Source organism: Lissotriton helveticus, chromosome 5_1 (assembly GCF_964261635.1).
Source record: "Lissotriton helveticus chromosome 5_1, aLisHel1.1, whole genome shotgun sequence".
Taxonomy (NCBI): Eukaryota; Metazoa; Chordata; class Amphibia; order Caudata; family Salamandridae; genus Lissotriton; species Lissotriton helveticus.
Window position 1 is genome coordinate 125,605,002 of NC_136065.1, and position 19,523 is coordinate 125,624,524.

Below are 19,523 nucleotides of genomic sequence, written 5' to 3' on the forward strand. Positions count from 1 at the left end.
ATGCAAAGCACCTGGTCATCTTCATCTGTTTCCTCGCCTGCTTCGTCTTCTGGCTGCGATTGTGCTATGTATTTTACCACCGACTTCTTCCCTTTCCTATGACATACTTTCTCGTAATGTCCTATCAGTCCGCAGAACATGCACTTGGCACGGAACGCCAGGCAGTGTCTGTCCTGGGCAGCGTGGGTTGTGCTGCTGCACCTGTAGCACATGAATTTGCTGTCCGTTATCTGCTTCCCTGACTGGCTTGGCTTTCCCGCCCATTTGTTGGTTCCTCTACCGTCCCTGGGCGCCATTTTGTATCTTGATGGAGCAGAGTTCATCTGCAGTCAGGCATTGTTTTATTTTTGTGCTACAGACAGACTTCATTGAAAATTGCCACGCACATTTTGGTGCTAATTAAAACATAGCACATGAAAAATATGAGAGTGAGGCCTAGTCAGTCTGAAATGCTTGTGCTGAATTAACATGTGTTTTTTTTACAGTCTAGAGAAAAGTGGCCTTTTTAGCTTTGAAGATTAATAGAATGTGTTTCTCTCTTCCCAGCTCATCCCATGCAATCTAAATTCACTATTTCTGTCTTAAAAGACTTTGACTTGTTGCATATTTTGATAAATATTTTCAGTTAATAACACCTCTTTTTATAATGTGTGTGAATTAATAATGCACCAAACACTACACAGGGGACTAAATGCTTTTTTGCATGAAAAGCTATCTAAAACATTAAAGCATGTTGTTGTGTGCGCTGTAGGAACAGGGTGTGCTTTTAAATTTTACACTAACTGCATGAAAATGCTATGTTGCACATTGCACATTTTTGCATGTTGTACATAAATAATAGAAAAGCTGCTTGAAACTAACAGCTTGGCTAGGTAAACATTTATAAGGGGTATTAGTATGGAGTTGGGAAACATAATGGGCTGATTTACATGAAAATAATATTTTCTTTGTGTCTGTTTTATTTTTGGGGCCTACACAAAACATGGCTGCCTGTGAATCCATCAAGGCTATGGCTTGCAATTTAATGAGAAGGGAGCATGCGCAGACGGTGGCAGCTTTCCTCATGACAAGAAGCCAAGGACATCTTGAACTGTACATTCTTGTGGATGTGCCAATGTACCAGTTATTTAAAAGTATCCATCTGACTGCACTGTGGAAGGAAGGAAGGATGAATTAGAATGAAAAATGTTCCTAGTAAATGTTGCAAACGTTTATAAATGTATTAAATCATTTGCACTTCTTTTGTTAAAACTGGTAAAGTCAGGTTTTTAGAATGAGTCAGGGTAGTGAGAACTCATGCCATCATGACTGACCACTCACGTACAGGTTTTCCTGAAGATGCGACATCTTTGTGTAGTCTGCCAAGGATTAGAGTATAAAATAATGTCCTCTCTGGATGGGGGCTGGCTTTCTCAGCTCAGCTGGCTTCTAGGCTCATTAGGGGGGTGTGTGAGCTCTTGAGAGAAGGAACAGATTAGGCCAGACATCCTATGGGTTAGGTACGAGAAACGTCCCGGGAGATTGCTGAAGGGGAGGTGCGTCCGAGGAGAGTCAGGGGGAGGTTTCTTGCTTCCACGTCATATTTTGGCACTGCAGGCCACATTCCTTTGAGGTCTGGTGAAGGAGGGGCTGTCTCCCTCCTTGTTTGCTCTTTAGACACAGAGATGCACAGAGCAGCAACAGATAGAAAGGCTCTTTAGATTTAGATGCTAAACTTTAAGTTTATGCCTTGACTAATTAATTAGGTCTGAAAAGATTTATTTGACTTATGCATTTATTTCTCTTTATGGGAGATTTTTGCTAACTTTTAATTATTGATTAGCCTTGCAAGACTATTTTTCTTACAAACTATTTAAGAATTTTGCTCCACATTTTCTTCCCTACATATTATGCTTATATGCAGACTGTAATGTGTTCTTTATTATTGCTATTTTTTCATGTTTTCCAAATTATGTAACCTGATTGATATTTTACTAATGAATAAAGGGTCAGAGAAAAATTAACTTTTGACTAGAAAATAAAACCCTTTAAAATACTCAACAACTCTCTTTATTGGCTTGAAATAATAATTGCATTTTTGAATGTTCATCTTTATTTAAATCTCCTGAAGGTAATACATGGTGTGAAGGGCCCAACACCTTTTGAGCGGTAAATTAGAGGTAGCATCAGGGTTTTGCATTGAGAAACTACCAGAAGAAATTACCGCTCCATCAATCTCCCTGAGGGCTCCGCGTCATCCACCTTGTTGACCATGATCTTCTGCGCATTTTCCCTTTTTGCCGCTTCAGCACAACGCTTCGAGAGCTCCGCTTTCTTCACCATCGCAATCACCTCCTTTAGCGTCGCTTCTCTGTGCACCCCCAACTTGTCCTGTACCGTCTTATTGGTGGTGTGCATCACAATTTGGTCTTTGATGAAGTCATCTTGGAATGCTCCATACTTGCACGTTATCGCCAGTCTTCGTAAGGCCGCGACGTAGTCGTCTATGGACTCTCCTTCTCTCCTCTGTTGAAAGTTGAAATGATCAATGGAGACACATACCGCCGGGCGATAGTGAATGTCTAGGTCTTCTAAAGCATGTTTAAAGACGTCCACGTCGGCCGCCTGTCGAGTTGCGGGCACTATGTTCGTGAACACTCTTATCCCTTCAGGGCCCAGGTTATGTAGAAGTATCCGTTTTCGTCTTCCAAGGCTTCAAGGTAATTCTTGAAATACTCACTCCAGTCCTCCCATTTCATCTGGGGTTCGCCTGGTTTGGGCAAAAACGGAACCGGTGCCGTGAGTGAGGAAGCTTGGTTGCTCATTCTGGCTTGTTCTACTGGTTAACCTCCCTGGTTCGTGGGGCTGCCTGGCGCACTGACGTTTCCTCCCTGGCTCCTAGGGCTGCCTGGCGCGTTAATGTTCCTTTCCTGTGACGTGCTGGTGTGGGGTTCTCTTCCTCCCCCTTCACCTCGGTCTCCTTTTTCAGCCAGGGCCGCAGTGGTGGCACTGCCCCTCTCCTACCGTGTTTCAGCGCAGGATGAGGTACTGCCTGGCTCCTGGGCACGTGGTGGGTGCCGCTCTGTCTGTTGCGCCTATGCCGCGCTCTTTCCGCACTGCTTGCCGTCTGTAACCTCCTGTGTGGGTGGCCAGCGTAAGTCTCTGGCGCTATCCTGGTTCTTCCTGCACCTCCACGCTTGTCTTTGAGCTGAATTGTTTTTTTTTTTAGGGAGTAATGTGTGGGAGATCCCACTCCTCGTCGCCACTGTGGAGTTGGTGTTTGTACCTGGAATGATGCTGCAGGACTCTGGAGTATGGGCAAGAATACTTTTATTAACAATTAAAGTATCATGGCAAGAAGAGCGCCGGGCGTCTTATCTGGTCGCGCTCCGAGCCGCTCTGAGGCGCGAACCGCCGTTCGCGCATGCGCACTCGTAACGCGTTCTAGTTCGTGCATGCTGCGTCACTCGCACGCCACGAACTAGAACGCTAACACTACAATTCGGTTTTTGATACTCAGAAGCCCTTCACAATCAGAAGTGAATGACCTCATGTGACACTTCTCCGTATTTCAGGAATATTGTCTTCAGCTGTCAGAGTTGAGACGGTTCCCTGACGAAGGCATAAAACGCTGAAACGCGCGTTATGTTCTAATCGACCGCCAGCCTTTGAAATTATTTGTCAACATAGGAACTTCCTCTCCTAGTTTTATATTTGAGATTTTGTATAGCACTGTAATGTATTGTCTGTGATATGTATATTCTGTGTATGTGTTATGTACATATGTGGTTGTGAATTGAAAATATGAACTATATGTATGTAAAAATAACCACTGAAAATATCAACACAGCAAAAAAAGAAAAAAGAATTAAATAATAACAAATATTTATAGTGAATAACCAAGAATAAAATATAATTTTGTACCAAAAGGAACTGAATTGAGTACATATTTGTCCAATTATCAATGTTATTACACAGATTTAGGCCTGTTGTTTTTGCAATGATGAAATAATATAGATCTTGCATTTAGCGTGTTTATTTACTCCAATTGAACATTTCCCTACAGCTAGCAAGATACATTGTTCTCAGTAGGGGTCCCCTTTTTACAAAACCACAGTCCAACTTGAACTCCAGAACAATCTCAAGTACAATTTATAGTGCACTAGTCATTTTGAAAGCGCCGCCCGCCTCCCTGTTGACTGCTTACCAATGAGAATCCAATGAAGAAGTTGGTTGATTTTCTAAGCTTTAGGATATGCTTGCTGTTTTTCTTATTCTTCCATTGTATTACCCAGAACATAGCCAATATGTATTTTTCAGTTGATTGTCTGTTCTGATTTCTTTAATTAAAACCACATAGTGGTTACATTGTATTAAACTCAAGTTACAATATCAAAAGTAGATAGAGACAAAAAACTGATTGTAAATTACTGCGATTATTCATGTGCAGCCTTGATGAAGCCAGGAGCATGCTGAACATGCACTAGCTGTGTTTTATTCTGTTTTTATTCTACGAAAGATCAGACGGGCTGATTTAGAGTATATCAGGCGACATTGCCCCCACCATCTTCAACGACATCTGCTCGCCAAATTTAGAGTTGCCCACCAGCCCCGCAGACAACGCTAAACATTGTCAGGAACCGCCGTCATGGACAGTTCAATCAAACATGAAGGCCACCCATCAAATTTTTATAAAGTTTTTCATTTTTAAAAGACAAACTCTCAAAGAAAAATGAAAAACAAATTACCTCCTATGGTGTGGGGGTCTTTCTTTTTTTTTTTACTGTCCCGCGGACAGCAAAGAACAAAACATTTGATCACCCACTCTACATATGATGGGCAATTGGATGGCTAACCTCCAACGGACCGTACGAGGGCAGTTGGATTAGTGTGTTGGCAATGGAGCTGGATTTCGCTACGTCATTGGCATACTTTCATTCTGTCTGCATTTAAGAGGAGGGCGGACCAACAGTTTGGCGGGGAGGACACTTTATCACCATTGCGACAGAGCACCCTCTCTGCCAAATTCGAAATCATGGCCGTAGAGAACATTGAATGCGCCCTAGAGTTTGTAGAATCGAATACCTTATATTAGCTCGCTCAAGGGTCTATAATTTAAGTAAAATGTCTACATGTGACTTCCACGTTTCCATAGATTTCCTTCTTTAGTTGGTCGTGTAGTGTTAGCTATATGGGACATTTTCCAAAGTCTACATGGAGGATTTTGTCTATGAGTCCTGTTGTATCTATCATGATGGGTACCATAGGGAGCGGCTGACACTAAGCGAACAGGTGCAGGTTTGGACCCAGCCACGCCCTTTTTAGGACTTTATTCTTTTTAAAGTAAATAAATTGCATTCAATGAAGCTGGGGAGTAGTGGCACCTGCGAGTTACAGCTCTAAGGTTAGACATTATTAATCTCCTAAGCTGTCTATTAAAAGCAGGCTATTCGTGAGTGATTTCAGTTCTGTGTTTCATGTTGAGTTATTGACTGATCAAACTTGTGAAAGTTTCACCATCCGCTGGACTTCATACAAATCATGCAGTGGTCTGTGGGCAATGATGTCAGTGATTGGAGCACACTTTTCTCGTGAACAGCTGGGTCTGCCTCTCTGTTGAAATGTTAATGCTCTTGGTATTGGAAGTTCTAACATATTCGAAGTTTCATTATTTTTTTGTAATAGTCTTATGAAGCCAGATTTCTTTTAATATCAGAATATTTCAGCCCTTCCTCCTATACCAATACATTATGGAGATTTACATGTCTAGCTACAAAGCATTGGTGTGCTGTGCAAAGGCTGGGAACACAAGGCTGGATGAGGGATATGATGGAGGAAAAGTAGGCAGGACAAGGAGTTATCTGCTGGGGTCTATGTCCCAAATGGTTACACGCGGACGAGATGTTGCTTCAGAAGAGTCTTCAATTCCTACTGGAGAAGCAGGAGCGAGGGGGATTGGCAAACCTGGGAGGGAGGGAATTCCAGAACCTGTGAACATGCAAGCAGTGGCGGCTGGTAGCTGGGAGAAGCAGTGGGGAGGGGTAGGGGAACAGGGGTGGGGTGAGGATCGGGTTTTAAAAAAAAATGACTTGCCTCCCGGCCAGTTGCGACTGCTACCGGACCTGGGTGGTGTGGCGAGGGTAGGGGACTGAAGGGATGAAAGAAGTAAAAAAAAACAACAAAAAAAACAGTTACATGTGGCAGCCGGCCAGCACCTCTCCTCCGTCCTCTTCTTCACGTCTCCGGTCCCTGGCAGGATGCAGGAAGCAGCAGGAAGCAGCAGGAAGCACCCAGGCTTACCTGAGCTAATCACAACGCTGTTAGGGAATGGGGGCAGGGCATGTTCTCCAGAAGATGCGAAGTGCGCATGACTGTTTGGCAAGCCTGAGTGTGCTGGCCAAACATTCATGTGTACTTAGGAGTGGGCAAACCACTCTTCCCCTGCACCTCTGTCATCGGAGCTGTCTGCCCGAATGCAAACCTGCAGCAGAAGGAAACATAAAATGATAATACCTTGAGATATTATCATTTTATGTTTCCTTTACTTCACTGCTGCGAAACAGTGGGGCGACGCTCCTCCTCCTTAGCAGAGGAGCCGCCACTGCCTGGAACTCTCCATTTAAATAAAAGAGCCTGCGTTGCCCAGACACAAGTCTAGTGTGGGGCAATCCACCTCACGAGGGCACCAGAGAATCTAGGCCAACAGATAGCTGCAGCCCTAAGCAAGCAGACATTACACCTGGACTTGCCTAGGGTCCTGCGGGTGCTGAGTTAGTCTGTGGGGTCAGATCTCAAGTATGGAGCCACCCTCCATGGAGGCTCCATCCTTGAGAAGATATGCTCCAGACCTTCGTCACAGGCATTGGTCCAATGAGTGCTGAGCCCTTGAGTCAGAGCCTTGTAACTGGATACCAGCCATGACGTGTTAGTGACGTGGAACCTTGCGTACTGACAGAGCTTGACCGTGGCAGGGCTTACCCAGTGCACACAGACCCCTGAGAGATTGGCTCTATAATCTGATGTCTATGCATTAATCCCCTCCAGTGCTACATGTCCTGGTTGGATGTACTCACCCATGGTACATCTGATCACTGCAACCAGAGACAGCCTGAGGGAGGTCAGACCTCCTGAAGCAAGCAGAAATATCATAAAATGCCAACGATCCCCGATGAAGGGCATTTGGAAGATGTGTCATCACAGTAAACCACAATCCCACAGAAAGATAAAAAGCTAAATAAAAATAATATATTCACATCGTTATGACTTAGCTTTTCTTGGACACAGGAGACTTCCACAGCCCAGGAAGAAATAAGCTAAGTGATAAACATCAAACAATCCCTTGAATACAATAAAAGCTGCACATAAATAAAACAAAGAAAAATGGAAAATGATGTACTGTTGTGGCACACGCATTCATAATAAGAACGCAGACCGCGCGCTCCCCCATCGTAGTCCATTGCACTGTGCTACAGGAAGTGATGTCGGTGAGATGTGTTCATTCCACAGCACAAAGGTTGTTTAGGTAAATGTGTTCATGACAGCAAACTAAGGGTGTCAGTCACGGGCCCACACTATTACTGTGCAGTAACCCTGATCCCAGGAGATACGGATACCGTGGGGTGTGGTATTATACCGTGGGGTGTGGTAGGATACCGTGGGGTGTGGTATTATACCGTGGGGTGTGGTATTATACCGTGGGGTGTGGTATTATACCGTGGGGTGTGGTATTATACTGTGGGGTGTGGTATTATACTGTGGGGTGTGGTATTATACCGTGGGGTGTGGTATTATACTGTGGGGTGTGGTATTATACCCTGGGGTGTGGTATTATACCGTGGGGTGTGGTAGGATACCGTGGGGTGTGGTATTATACTGTGGGGTGTGGTATTATACCCTGGGGTGTGGTATTATACCGTGGGGTGTGGTAGGATACCGTGGGGTGTGGTATTATACCGTGGGGTGTGGTATTATACCGTGGGGTGTGGTATTATACCGTGGGGTGTGGTATTATACCGTGGGGTGTGGTATTATACCGTGGGGTGTGGTATTATACCGTGGGGTGTGGTATTATACTGTGGGGTGTGGTATTATACCCTGGGGTGTGGTATTATACCGTGGGGTGTGGTAGGATACCGTGGGGTGTGGTATTATACCGTGGGGTGTGGTATTATACCGTGGGGTGTGGTGTTATACCGTGGGGTGTGGTGTTATACCGTGGGGTGTGGTATTATACCGTGGGGTGTGGTATTATACCGTGGGGTGTGGTATTATACCGTGGGGTGTGGTATTATACTGTGGGGTGTGGTATTATACCGTGGGGTGTGGTATTATATCGTGGGAGGTGGTGGTATACCGGCGTGGGGTGTGGAATTTACTGGGCTTAATATTACCACACCAGTCCTCCTCCGAAATCTCAGAATGGGGAATAATTTGATATTATCATATGGCTTCCGCCATTCTCCGCTATGGAAAATTTGTCCGTATGATACATGGCAATAGCGGAGGGGCGAGCGGAGGAGTTATTACAGCGAGACTCAGGAATCAGATTGGGTGTGAACAGTTAGCGCCCGCGCTGAGTTACATGAGTGCTTTATCACTGGGTTGAAGTTACGACGCTGGGATTGCACTCCCTCTGGCAGCAGGGGCGGCCTTAGGCATGTGCAAGCTGTGCACCTGCACAGGGCCGCCAATCCCCAGGGGCCACCACGCCAAAATATATCCTTAATATAATAATCCTCTGAGGATGGATACATATTTGCGTGGCGGCCCCTGGCAGGGATTTGGGGGCCTCCGGCTCCGTTCCACTTCCAAACACCCTGGCCCCCCACCTCTTCACTGGCCTGTGCACTCTGCCCCACCCGGACCCCCTCTTCCGGGGCCTCCTACCTACGCTCCCTGCCCAGGGCCGCCATGAGCCTAGAGCCGCCCCTGCTGGCAGTTCTTAATCGCAGTAGCGGCCGAAGTCTGGGCAAAGTGGCATGGCCGAGGGAAGGGGGGGGGGGGGGGACTGGGATGGACAACCAAAAAAACAAATAATAAAAGTACTTTACTGTTCAACGCTCCAACACTCCTCCCTGACTGTCACCATGCACTGCAGGTACAGGGTCCCAGAATCCTCCGGGCCAATCCTGACGCTACATGAAAGCAGCATCAGGATTGGCCTGAGCGCCGATGATTTGTGCTCCCAGTGAGACTAAGAGACTGTGTGTGCTCTCTACAACCCAGCAACACAGCTGGGGTTGGAGAAAGACTCAGTGCGCATGACGGTTTGGCCGGCCTGAGGCCACCGGCCAAACCGTTGTGAGCACTGTAAGCCAGTGCACCTACCACTCCCCCTCTGCCTGTCATCTCCATGGCCGGGGCCGGACTGAGAACCAAAACCAGCCCTGGCAAAGTGCTCGGCTGGCCCCCTGGGGGTGCGACCGAGCTCTTTGCCAGGGCCGATTTTCGGGCCGATTTTCAGCTATGCTGCAAAAACGGCCCTGTAACAAAAACGGCCCCCAGGGCCCAAAACCGGCCCCCACCCTTGCGGCGCACAGGGGGATTGCCCGGTGCCCGCAACGTCCAGTCCGGGCCTGTCCATGGCCCCGTGCTCTAGATGACACCATGGAGAAAAATAAAACGATAATAAACTAAGCTTGAGGTGTATGCCATCAATACAACAAACTGTTAATCAAATGGATCAGAGAAGAGCACTTGCCATGGCTGGCCTCCATCATCGCAGCATGGTCTCCACTGGCATCCCTCAGAATCTTGATGCCAGGCTACAGAGGCTAAGGAACCAGGCAGCAGGCCCGGACTGGCCTTTGCAGGCACCGGGCAATCCCCCGGTCGGCCGCGAGGGTGGGGGCCGGTTTTGGGCCCCAGGGGGCCGGTTTTGTTACAGGGTCGTTTTTTGCAGCATAGCTACAAAAGCGGCACTGTAACAAAAACGGCCGAAAACCGGCCCTAGCAAAGAGCGCGGTCGCACCCCCCCAACCCCCCGGAGGGAGGGGGGGGGCCGGCCGAGCACTTTGCCAGGGCCGGCTTCGGTTCCCAGTCCGGCCCTGCCAGGCAGCCAGACTGGGGTTAAACCTCTGCAAAAGCAGCCACACCCGCCCTAAAAGCTTTCCACTGACTTCTAACACAAGCCAGCATCAATTTCAAGGCGCTCTGCACGGAGCAGGAAGCTAGGCTGAGGCAAACCGTGAGAATACCTGCAAAAAATGGCCCCACGCTACACCCCAGGCATTAATCCCCATTAACCATCAACCCACTTAATCCAAAAAAGAATATTGGGTAGGGAATATAGTTACATCTTAATATTGTAGCCAGAATATTGAGGACACAAGTATTGAAAAATAAGTGTATAGATTTACTATTCTTAATTCTACATCTGCACACCTAGAAGATATATATATATATGTATATATATATATATATATATCAAGGTCCACAAGTTACCCAAAGGGCGGGGCTCACTCCCTGATCAGCGCGTTCCACACTGGAGGAGAGAAAGGCATAACCAGCGTCAGCAGAGCCTGACGCGTTTCGGGATCCTCCCTTCTTCAAAGGCTTCTCTGCTACTGAATGGCAGCCGACAAAAAGACATCGGTGTTTGCCCCTCTTTTATTTCAACAATTGCACTCAGGTGAGTAAACATATTCATGCTGCATTGTGGGACCGGTAGTCTTTACACTCATACCCCAGTGGGCTGAAGGCTGCAATTCAGAAAAAATGTAATGTCATCACGGGTGTGCCTCTCGTATTCTCCCCGTTCAAATTTGCGCCAGATAGGTCTGATCCGCTGTCGTTTCCATCAGCAGCAGAACCGCTAGGCATCCGCGGCGGTGCGCCCCCGGCTGGGTCAGCCGTATACATCAAGGTCCACAAGTTACCCAAAGGGCGGGGCTCACTCCCTGATCAGCGCGTTCCACACTGGAGGAGAGAAAGGCATAACCAGCGTCAGCAGAGCCTGACGCGTTTCGGGATCCTCCCTTCTTCAAAGGCTTCTCTGCTACTGAATGGCAGCCGACAAAAAGACATCGGTGTTTGCCCCTCTTTTATTTCAACAATTGCACTCAGGTGAGTAAACATATTCATGCTGCATTGTGGGACCGGTAGTCTTTACACTCATACCCCAGTGGGCTGAAGGCTGCAATTCAGAAAAAATGTAATGTCATCACGGGTGTGCCTCTCGTATTCTCCCCGTTCAAATTTGCGCCAGATAGGTCTGATCCGCTGTCGTTTCCATCAGCAGCAGAACCGCTAGGCATCCGCGGCGGTGCGCCCCCGGCTGGGTCAGCCGTATACATCAAGGTCCACAAGTTACCCAAAGGGCGGGGCTCACTCCCTGATCAGCGCGTTCCACACTGGAGGAGAGAAAGGCATAACCAGCGTCAGCAGAGCCTGACGCGTTTCGGGATCCTCCCTTCTTCAAAGGCTTCTCTGCTACTGAATGGCAGCCGACAAAAAGACATCGGTGTTTGCCCCTCTTTTATTTCAACAATTGCACTCAGGTGAGTAAACATATTCATGCTGCATTGTGGGACCGGTAGTCTTTACACTCATACCCCAGTGGGCTGAAGGCTGCAATTCAGAAAAAATGTAATGTCATCACGGGTGTGCCTCTCGTATTCTCCCCGTTCAAATTTGCGCCAGATAGGTCTGATCCGCTGTCGTTTCCATCAGCAGCAGAACCGCTAGGCATCCGCGGCGGTGCGCCCCCGGCTGGGTCAGCCGTATACATCAAGGTCCACAAGTTACCCAAAGGGCGGGGCTCACTCCCTGATCAGCGCGTTCCACACTGGAGGAGAGAAAGGCATAACCAGCGTCAGCAGAGCCTGACGCGTTTCGGGATCCTCCCTTCTTCAAAGGCTTCTCTGCTACTGAATGGCAGCCGACAAAAAGACATCGGTGTTTGCCCCTCTTTTATTTCAACAATTGCACTCAGGTGAGTAAACATATTCATGCTGCATTGTGGGACCGGTAGTCTTTACACTCATACCCCAGTGGGCTGAAGGCTGCAATTCAGAAAAAATGTAATGTCATCACGGGTGTGCCTCTCGTATTCTCCCCGTTCAAATTTGCGCCAGATAGGTCTGATCCGCTGTCGTTTCCATCAGCAGCAGAACCGCTAGGCATCCGCAGCGGTGCGCCCCCGGCTGGGTCAGCCGTATACATCAAGGTCCACAAGTTACCCAAAGGGCGGGGCTCACTCCCTGATCAGCGCGTTCCACACTGGAGGAGAGAAAGGCATAACCAGCGTCAGCAGAGCCTGACGCGTTTCGGGATCCTCCCTTCTTCAAAGGCTTCTCTGCTACTGAATGGCAGCCGACAAAAAGACATCGGTGTTTGCCCCTCTTTTATTTCAACAATTGCACTCAGGTGAGTAAACATATTCATGCTGCATTGTGGGACCGGTAGTCTTTACACTCATACCCCAGTGGGCTGAAGGCTGCAATTCAGAAAAAATGTAATGTCATCACGGGTGTGCCTCTCGTATTCTCCCCGTTCAAATTTGCGCCAGATAGGTCTGATCCGCTGTCGTTTCCATCAGCAGCAGAACCGCTAGGCATCCGCGGCGGTGCGCCCCCGGCTGGGTCAGCCGTATACATCAAGGTCCACAAGTTACCCAAAGGGCGGGGCTCACTCCCTGATCAGCGCGTTCCACACTGGAGGAGAGAAAGGCATAACCAGCGTCAGCAGAGCCTGACGCGTTTCGGGATCCTCCCTTCTTCAAAGGCTTCTCTGCTACTGAATGGCAGCCGACAAAAAGACATCGGTGTTTGCCCCTCTTTTATTTCAACAATTGCACTCAGGTGAGTAAACATATTCATGCTGCATTGTGGGACCGGTAGTCTTTACACTCATACCCCAGTGGGCTGAAGGCTGCAATTCAGAAAAAATGTAATGTCATCACGGGTGTGCCTCTCGTATTCTCCCCGTTCAAATTTGCGCCAGATAGGTCTGATCCGCTGTCGTTTCCATCAGCAGCAGAACCGCTAGGCATCCGCGGCGGTGCGCCCCCGGCTGGGTCAGCCGTATACATCAAGGTCCACAAGTTACCCAAAGGGCGGGGCTCACTCCCTGATCAGCGCGTTCCACACTGGAGGAGAGAAAGGCATAACCAGCGTCAGCAGAGCCTGACGCGTTTCGGGATCCTCCCTTCTTCAAAGGCTTCTCTGCTACTGAATGGCAGCCGACAAAAAGACATCGGTGTTTGCCCCTCTTTTATTTCAACAATTGCACTCAGGTGAGTAAACATATTCATGCTGCATTGTGGGACCGGTAGTCTTTACACTCATACCCCAGTGGGCTGAAGGCTGCAATTCAGAAAAAATGTAATGTCATCACGGGTGTGCCTCTCGTATTCTCCCCGTTCAAATTTGCGCCAGATAGGTCTGATCCGCTGTCGTTTCCATCAGCAGCAGAACCGCTAGGCATCCGCGGCGGTGCGCCCCCGGCTGGGTCAGCCGTATACATCAAGGTCCACAAGTTACCCAAAGGGCGGGGCTCACTCCCTGATCAGCGCGTTCCACACTGGAGGAGAGAAAGGCATAACCAGCGTCAGCAGAGCCTGACGCGTTTCGGGATCCTCCCTTCTTCAAAGGCTTCTCTGCTACTGAATGGCAGCCGACAAAAAGACATCGGTGTTTGCCCCTCTTTTATTTCAACAATTGCACTCAGGTGAGTAAACATATTCATGCTGCATTGTGGGACCGGTAGTCTTTACACTCATACCCCAGTGGGCTGAAGGCTGCAATTCAGAAAAAATGTAAGTTCATCACGGGTGTGCCTCTCGTATTCTCCCCGTTCAAATTTGCGCCAGATAGGTCTGATCCGCTGTCGGTGGACCTTGATGTATACGGCTGACCCAGCCGGGGGCGCACCGCCGCGGATGCCTAGCGGTTCTGCTGCTGATGGAAACGACAGCGGATCAGACCTATCTGGCGCAAATTTGAACGGGGAGAATACGAGAGGCACACCCGTGATGACATTACATTTTTTCTGAATTGCAGCCTTCAGCCCACTGGGGTATGAGTGTAAAGACTACCGGTCCCACAATGCAGCATGAATATGTTTACTCACCTGAGTGCAATTGTTGAAATAAAAGAGGGGCAAACACCGATGTCTTTTTGTCGGCTGCCATTCAGTAGCAGAGAAGCCTTTGAAGAAGGGAGGATCCCGAAACGCGTCAGGCTCTGCTGACGCTGGTTATGCCTTTCTCTCCTCCAGTGTGGAACGCGCTGATCAGGGAGTGAGCCCCGCCCTTTGGGTAACTTGTGGACCTTGATGTATACGGCTGACCCAGCCGGGGGCGCACCGCCGCGGATGCCTAGCGGTTCTGCTGCTGATGGAAACGACAGCGGATCAGACCTATCTGGCGCAAATTTGAACGGGGAGAATACGAGAGGCACACCCGTGATGACATTACATTTTTTCTGAATTGCAGCCTTCAGCCCACTGGGGTATGAGTGTAAAGACTACCGGTCCCACAATGCAGCATGAATATGTTTACTCACCTGAGTGCAATTGTTGAAATAAAAGAGGGGCAAACACCGATGTCTTTTTGTCGGCTGCCATTCAGTAGCAGAGAAGCCTTTGAAGAAGGGAGGATCCCGAAACGCGTCAGGCTCTGCTGACGCTGGTTATGCCTTTCTCTCCTCCAGTGTGGAACGCGCTGATCAGGGAGTGAGCCCCGCCCTTTGGGTAACTTGTGGACCTTGATATATATATATATATATATATATATCCAGTTTCTTTGTGCTTCAGATGTTTATTCTGTGCAAAATGTCACTATATATATATATATATATATATATATATATATATATAGATATCTCCCAACAAATCTTTCCCCAAGAAAAGCAATTAGGTCAGTCACACTCACAGAAGGGTTATTTCCATTATTTAGTCCGTTTCTTTACAAAGTGAAAGCCACACCGATGCTTTTCGGTTTCCACCGATCATCTTGAACAAGGTCCCGGTGGAGACCGAAACACGTCGGTGTGGCTTTCACTTTGTAAAGAAATGGAATGAATAATGGAAATAAACCTTCCGTGAGTGCGACCTAATTGCTTTTGTTCTAGAAAGATTTCACGATGCATTATGGTGCCTGTAGTATGCTGAACAGGCACCTGACAATTGAGTCTGAATAATGTGCTCACCTGTGATCAAGACGTATGTAACGTCGAAACGCGTAAGGAAATGAGCAAGTTGCACAGGATGTGACGAATAAAGTCCTCTGCATCATTAGACACTGTGGGCTCTTCATATTGGAGTGGTTGCAAGCGCAGTTTCTCCAGGATCTCCGTTCCTGGTGAGAGCCCGCCCTGCAGGACCGGGGGCCCCCGGTAAAGCGGAGGTGTTCTTTTGGATATATATATATATATATATATATATATATATATATATATATATATATATATATATATATATATATATATATATATATATATATATATATATATATATATATATACAGTTTCTTTGTGCTTCAGATGTTTATTCTGTGCAAAATGTCACTATATATATATATATATATATATATATATATATATATATATATATATATATATATATATATATATATATATATATATATATATATATATAATATATCTCCCAACAAGTCTTTCCCCAAGAAAAGCAATTAGGTCACACTCACAGAAGGGTTATTTCCATTATTTAGTCCGTTTCTTTACAAAGTGAAAGCCACACCGATGCTTTTCGGTTTCCACCGATCATCTTGAACAAGGTCCCGGTGGAGACCGAAACACGTCGGTGTGGCTTTCACTTTGTAAAGAAATGGAATGAATAATGGAAATAAACCTTCCGTGAGTGCGACCTAATTGCTTTTGTTCTAGAAACATTTGTTGGGATAATTTATTGGGGTGGCGCTGCCAAGAGGTTCCGCACCATTTGAGAAGCGCCGAATAAACCAGCGAAGGTGAGCCAGTGAGGGAGGAATATATATATATATATATATATATATATATATATATATATATATATATATATATATATATATATATATATATATATATATATATATATATATATATAGATAGATATAATACCTCCTTCCGATCTAACCCTGACCAGCTACCTTTCAAGAAACACCTTAAATCTTAACTACCTAGACATGCTTTTTACCTGAACACCTCATAGATCAGGGGTTATGATGAAAGAATATCGGATATGCAATTAATAAACTTCACATTCTTGTTCCTTCAGCCCTCTGAAATAAAAGGTATTACGTATATGGGATTATGATTTGTCTGAATTGGCCAGCTCAAAAAACACATCTGTTGTTCTTCACACTCTGCCCTTCCCCCCCTCCGCTCTATTTGTCTCACCTTTCTTTCCACTCTTAATGTGTTGCTTATTTTCGATTTAATTTGTAATTGTTATTATTTTCTGTAACATTGTGTAACCTAATGTAAAGCGCTCTGATACCTACGGGTCTAGCCAGCGCTCTATAAAACGAATTAAATAAATAACATTTCCAATGCGCACGTGCTCCGCGCGGAGGTCGGATGATGTCATTGACGACAGATTACTTCCTGGTCAAGCAATCTACGGATCAGGAGGAACAAAACCCTATTATCTTAAATCCACTGGTTTGTGGTTGTGTAATGTCATTTTAATGGCAGCAGAAGTGGTTTTATCTGTATCATTAAAAGATTATAAGAGGAGTTTCATTTCATTAACCATTCTTATGAGAATACGAGCTCTGCCCAGACGTCATCTTGTCTTGCGCCAATTCCTTACACCTCTAATATGATGCAAAGCGCCCGTGAATCCCCCTCACCCCATCAGATGAGAATGTGAGGACGTGCTCTCATTCTGTGCGTTTTTCTAGTACATCAATGGAGCACGGAATACGACTTGGAGTATAAACCTTTAACACTCATGTTTTTTAAATAACCCTTTTGGAATTTCCTTAATCATCTCCCTGGCTGAAATGGATAGCGCATTGCTCACGTGCCATTAAGTCCTACCTGACGAGGTCGTAAACTGGCTTATGAGGGTAATGCACATGCTACTGAGATCTGTGCAGATAGGTTCAACTTCTAGCAGGGCCATTTCAGACTTTCATCCTTTCAAGGTCAACAAAATGAGACCTGTGTAGCATACGGGTTGCGGCACTTACTTGCACAGATGCACATTATGCGGCAGCAAACTCTACAGGGGCGGCTCCTCCGTTGAAGCAGAGGAGAGTTTCCCCAGTTTAATGCCCCTGAGCCCCAAGAGGAAAAATAAAATGGTAATTCATCATTACCATTTAATTTTTCATCCTGACATCCTTTCTGCCCTGAACAAACTTATGCGCACTTTTCCAAGTCATTTTGGCTGGCCATCTGGCGAGGGCCAGCCTGTCATAGGCACTTTGAATCCTCTAACCCAGCTGTCTTAAAACAGCTGTGTTAGAGCAGCTGCAGGCCTCCAAAATGCTGTGGAGTGCCAAGCCAGGCCGCACCCGCCAATCAGGATGCTGCTCTCATGCTGGTTAGAGCAGCGCCCTGATTGGTCAAGGAAGTTTCCAGGTGGCAGGGCTGCAGCGCAACGAGGTCCAGAGCAGGTGGTCCTGTCGTCAAATAAGTGTTTCTTTTACTATATTTTTAGTTTATATTTGCATGAGCACACACATTAATTTGATTTTTGCCAATTTATTTGAGCGTGTGCGCGCCCGCCCCACTTTCCCGTTGATGCCAGCCGCCACTGAAGTTCTAAAGAGAAACATAAGTTAGTATTATTTCGTAATAGGAGTATGGAGTTCTCAATGATTGGTTGGGGGGGGGGGGGGGGGGAGTGGATCCAAAAACAGCGCCAAGGCAGGAGCAGGAGGAATGTTCGTCAGTATCCGAGCAATGCGGAAGTGATGTGCTTGTTTCTGGAAGGATCTCCAGTGCTTCGCGTACTGTAAAACAGGCCTTGGCACCAGGCGCTGGACTCCAGCCAATATTTGCTCTCCTAGCATTGATTAACAGCCAGTGAGCAGAACACTATTAGCTTCCTGAAACAGTGGAGCACTTGATTCCAATTACTCTCCAACGCAAGCACAACAACAGATGCGCGTGACTTAGTGAAAGCAAAGGCTGGAACTGGGAACACCGTCGAGGTACCGCTCTCCTGCAAGAAACCTGGCACGCGCCATGGTGTGGGGGGTCAGTGGGAACAATCAAATAAGATGGTCAGTCAAAGATGGAGTTCTGTGACAAGCGCTTGTGGACCTTTGTTGCAAACTAAAATGATGAGAGAAAGGAGTGACAAACATGTTAGAACAGTCAACTTGAGCAAAGAGAAAGACAACAGACCAAGAGAGTGTGATCCCCATGATTTGAACAATTGCAATATGCCTGAATTATCTTCACTCATGTAAAGCGCTCTGATACCCCCGTGTCCAGCCAGCGCTATATAAAACCTTTAAAATAAATAAATACATAAATAGAGTGAAGATGAGTCTTCTGGTCAATCTGATGGAGGTCACTGGTTGAAATAATGAAGATAGAAGGTCAGCCAGACCACAGAAGGCAAGGCACTGGGAAAGTGACGTCAACTAGCCCTGTATTTTTTAAGTCTGCTTTACATTTTTCCTTCAATGGGTGAGACAACCTAGGAGTCCAGATGGGGTGCCTGAGTTTTTTTTCAACAGTATGTGGTAGGCTGTGATGTGTAGGGGGTTTTCTGTTTCAGGGTGATCTAAACCCCCACAACCCAGGCGGCTATGAGGATGCCGGCATTTTGTGGTAGATCAATATAGTCCGAGAGGCTAAGGCCTTACCGACCTGTTGATATGGAGGGGAGAAGTTTCCATTTATTCCCCAATAAAATCTCATGCAACCCACATGAAACGGGGGTGTTACCTTATCTAGTGCTTGTGTGTGGTGTGGTGTGTGTGGAGAATGTGTAGCAGCCACGAGACTGTGTGCAAGGTGACTGGTGCCCATTGAGGACACCGTTTTCAGGTCTGGTTAGGATGGTGGCTTTCCATGTCATTCTCTTCATACACTTTGACATGATAAAGAGTACCTATCCTGTGCTCCCTGGGTGCCTGTCAAAAGAGTTTCTTTCTCCCTCCTGATAACAAGAGTTAGGAAAAACAGGGCAATCCAAGCACATATTTAGTAGCTGAAAATAAACAAGTTTGCGTGGTTTCTAGGCCTTTGACTTGCACAAGTCACACACTGCACCTAACTGCAAAGACAATGTTAGTTCATGTTGCAAGCAACAATGCCTGAATTATCCACTACATACACAATAAAGTGCTTAATTTGAGCCGGTGGTTTTCGGTGCTCAGCAAAGGCACTTAATTGTCAACACCAGTGCTAATTACAGTCTGCCACATGGTCCCGGACTATCCACTGACCCCTCAAGACACATAATAGTGGTTGTGATATAAATTTCCAGTAACAGCCAGTTAATCAGATGACTTGGATCTGCATGTCCATTCAAGATTTTTCCACCGGTGTGCTGCCTGTGTCTTTCAGGCTCAGGGCTGTTCAGCCTCACTAATGCATAACGTGCTAGTGCTGCCCCTGCCACTGCTGCCCCAGACT

At 46.7% G+C, this 19,523-nt stretch overlaps 1 protein-coding gene across 4 annotated transcripts in view; it reads right to left on the reverse strand.

Moving 5' to 3' along the window:
* Positions 1-19,523, reverse strand: part of DAB2IP (DAB2 interacting protein) — a 1,475,985-nt gene that overhangs the window by 740,660 nt on the left and 715,802 nt on the right. The window lies entirely within an intron of this gene.